The following is a 4,221-nucleotide window of genomic DNA, read 5'->3' as shown; positions in this document are numbered from 1 at the left end:
CATGGTCATTGTGTCTCTTTTCTGAAGCAACTACAAACTTGGTAAGCATCTCCTCCAAACTTGGTTTCCTTTCTTGTGCCGGCTCCTCCTTTTGGTAAAAACCTCTTCCTTTTTGTTTAAACTTCTCCTCCTTAGCCCTCTTGTACTCCTCATAAGGAAGCCACTCCTTCTTGGGTTTCCGCCAATCTTCATCATATCAGTCACCACTTGAGTAGCACACTTGCACCTTCTTATTTCCATTCTCATCTAAGTCACAATCTCTAGTAAGATGAGGCCCATTGCAGTTCTCACAACCCACCCGAATAGCATGTATCGTTTGATCCATTTTATCCATCCTCCTATCCATGATTTTCAACATAGCCATAAATGCTGACAAATCTTCTGAAGTTGCATAAGCTGATCCCCTTGTCACATCATTCCTTGGATTATGGTATTCTCTAGAATGCTTAGAGAATTCATCAATTAGTTGCTTTATCACCGGGGGTGCTTTCTTCGTGAGTGGACCTTGTGAGTCAAGTAATTTCCTTGTTGTAACATTCACTCCATCATAGAAAATGGAGACCTCTTGTTGACTATTAAGGTCATGATGTGGGCAATTCCTTAGTAAACTCTTATACCTCTCCCAAGCTTCATAAAGTGACTCTCCAGCTTGTTGTTCAAAGTTGGCTATGGCTTTCTTTAACTTAGATATCTTAGAGGGTGGGCAGAATTGATCTATAAATTCTTCTTTCATCTTGGCCCATGTAGTGTTGGATCCGGGGGGAAGTGACTTGAGCCAATCCTTTGCAGCACCCTTCACTGTAACCGGAAGCATGCGAAGTAGTTGAGTTTCGTGAGGCACGTTTGGAACATTCAAATAATCAGCTACATCATTGACTTCATCCAAGTGCTTGTAAGCATCTTCGTGGTCTTTTCCGTAGAAGGGGATCTCCTTGAGTAGAGCAAGAATGTGACCCTTAAGCTCAAAAGTAGCAGTTGCGGGAATTGCGGGTTGCACAAGTCCCGGCCCGGTATTATCACGTATCCTCTTCTTCCATTCCCCCATGGGGACTTCATCGATGTTAGCCATGAGAATAGCTAATTCGTTGTCGGAATCGGAATCGTGCCCGAATGTAGGTTCTTCTTCTCCTTCAGTTTCGTACTCGGTGTCTTCTTTCATTGGGTCTTCGCTTGCTAAAGAGGCGTTGGATGCTCCTGATTTGCAGCTCTTCTTTTTCCCAAAGACCGTCTTCAAGTTAGACAAATGCGACTTCTTAGGTGTATTCGAGCTTTCCACGTCTTTGCCTTTGTTCTTCCTTAATGTGGATTCCGGGTCTTCAAAAGGGGGCACTAGTGGACTGCTAGATCCTCTAGTCATGAAAAGCCTGTAACAAAACAAGACAAACACGTAAAAAGAACAAAAGACGAAACAGAATGAAAATAAAAACTAATTGCCAAACAACAGGGTACTCGCCGAGTCGGTGCGAGTGCACTCGGCGAGTAGCATGTCTCAAAAAAATTGAAAACTAAATAAAAACTTCTAAAAACGTCTAAATTCTAAAACCTAACCTACTTACTGAATTACTAAAAATTAACTTTGTGCAAGAAAAACTCACACAAAGGATCGATAAAATTAGGAATTAGATTTAATTTTTGAACCGTTCCCCGGCAACGGCGCCAAAAACTTGATGTGTGTGAAATGCACTGGTTTTATTCCTACTTTTAAATTATAAATTTAGCACACAAAGGCAGTGAACCTGTCTTTTAATGGTATAGTTGGATAAGTAGGGTGTCGAACTCAGGGAACGGAAATTAAACTAATAACTAATTTTAACTAAACAAGTAATAAAAGTAAAGGTTTTTCTCTAGTTTTACAAGACTAGAAACTTAAACACACCAGCTAACAAGTGATTAACTAAACAACTAACAACAAGTAAAAATTCACCAAATTTGATAGAAAGTTTATGTTTAGGTCCAACCAATTCACTCCTATGGTTATTTGTATAATAAGATGATAATTAATTGTTATTGGTTACGAACTATAGTGGTTAGATTCATGTTCACTATTACTAACCCTTAGAAAATTAATCAATTCAAGCAGTGGCCAATTGTTTAAACTAATTAACTCCCTAGTTCAATTAGTTGGATTAAATAAGATTTGTAATTGGTTAATCAAGTTAGTGATTCAATTAACCTCTTGTTTGTTGGTTTCTCAAACAAGCTCACACATTAATTTACCTATTTTTTAATTAATCCTAGTTTCATGCTCATTAATCCTAGACATATGATGAAGTGTTCACATAAACATATGAGGTTAACAACTAAGAGATGTTCATGCAGCTTAATTTTCTTCCAATTAACAGAAAATAGTTATGGTTAATGCATAAGGTTCTTTAACAAACTTAATTTAATAAAATCACCAATAAACAATCAATAAAAGTAATAATCAAACCATAGGAGTAACTTGGTTTTTCCTAAACAGAAACTACACGAATTTAGCTCATGATTACAGTTGAAACAAGCTCAAACACGAATTTAACTAAGTTAGACATGATTCAATCCTAAGATTAAGTGGAAAATATAACCTAATTCGCCTTGAGTCTTCAAAAGATCAAAGGTTAGGGTTCTTTAGGTCTCCAAAGGGTTCTTCAATCGCAGGTGTATCTCCCAAAAGCCAGGAAAAAAGTCCCCAATTCGGATTAAGATCCAATATTTATATTTATCACAAAACAGGGGCAACTCGGCGAGTAGGTCCCCCAACAAAACAGGGGCAACTCGGCGAGTAGGTCCCCCAACTCGCTGAGTAGACGTGCAAAATCCGTGTACGGAAAGGATTCTTGACTTTTCTTCGGGAACATTCTCCGGAACTTGCCGAGTTGCTTCGTGGACTCGCCGATGTCTTCCTTTTTCTTCATTCTTTGGTCTCTAATTGCTTCTCCTTATTCCTTTTCACTTCCAAGCATGTCTTATGGACTGAAAACACAATTTAAGCATTATTAAGTACCTTTTGTCCACATTATGCACATAATTAGCTAAAAATGAATAAAAATCTATTCTAAACATATGGTTAACTATGCAAATATTAGTTAGGATCTCCCATGATCCCTTGGTTCTTTCGCTAAGGAAACTGCACTTTCACTATGACATAAAATTTCCATAGGATCCTTTATAGCTGGTACAACTCCAAGGTCTCCAATGAAGTTCTTTAGCCATATTGCCTCCTTTGCTGCCTCGCTTGCTACGATATACTCTGATTCACAAGTTGAATCAGCCACTGTCTCCTGCTTGGAACTTTTCCAAGTAACTGCTCCTCCGTTTAAGGTAAAGACCCAGCCTGACTGAGAGCAGAAATTATCCCTATCATTCTGGAAGCTAGCATCACTATACCCTACAACTCTCAAGTCATCACTCCCACCGAGGGTAAGGACCCAGTCCTTAGTCCTCCGAAGGTAGTTGAGAATGTTCTTTACCGTAGTCCAGTGAGCCTTTCCAGGATTCCCCTGATATCTGCTAACAATGCTCAAAGAAAAGGCTACATCAGGACGAGTACAAGTCATAGCATACATGATCGAGCCTACAATGGAAGCATAAGGTACTCGACTCATTTCTGCTATCTTAGCCTCGGTACTCGGGCTCTGAGTCTTACTCAATCTGGTGTTACTCTGGATGGGTAACTCTCTTTTCTTGGAGTCTTGCATGCTGAACTTCTTCAACACCTTATCCAAGTAGGTACTCAGACAAAGTCCAATTAGTCTTTTACTCCGGTCTCTCAGAATCCTTATCCCTAGAATATAGGCAGCTTCACCTAGGTCTTTCATAGTAAAACATTTCCCAAGCCAGGACTTCACTTCCTGCAAGGTTGGGATGTCATTTCCTATGAGTAGTATGCCATCCACATATAATAATAATAAGCTAACTATACTCCCACTAGCCTTGACATATACACAAGATTCATCTTCACTCCTCGAAAAGACAAAATCTTTGACTTTCTCATCGAAACAAAGATTCCATCTACGAGGTGCTTGTTTCAATCCATAGATGGATTTCTCAAGCTTACACACTCTATTAGGGTATTCTGTACAGACAAAACCCTCTGGCTGATACATGTAAACATCTTCAGCCAAACTTCCATTAAGGAAGGTGGTTTTGACATCCATTTGCCATATTTCATAATCATGAAATGCAGAAATAGCTAACAGGACCCTAATGGACTTAATCTTTGCTACTGGTGAAAAGGTCTCA

General features: G+C 39.1%; 1 non-coding gene across 1 annotated transcript; it reads left to right on the top strand.

The window, feature by feature from the left end:
- The first annotated feature begins 578 nt into the window (after nucleotides 1-578).
- On the top strand, nucleotides 579-685 carry LOC145056025 (small nucleolar RNA R71). The gene has a single exon (XR_013685566.1). It is a non-coding gene; the product is annotated as a small nucleolar RNA R71 (small nucleolar RNA).
- The last annotated feature ends 3,536 nt before the right edge of the window (nucleotides 686-4,221 follow it).

The sequence above is a fragment of the Lactuca serriola genome, chromosome 5 (assembly GCF_051521515.1).
Source record: "Lactuca serriola cultivar US96UC23 chromosome 5, Lser_US96UC23_V15, whole genome shotgun sequence".
NCBI classification, from domain to species: Eukaryota; Viridiplantae; Streptophyta; class Magnoliopsida; order Asterales; family Asteraceae; genus Lactuca; species Lactuca serriola.
The sequence above is the reverse complement of the archived record's forward strand: the minus strand, read 5'-3'. Positions and strand labels throughout refer to the sequence as shown.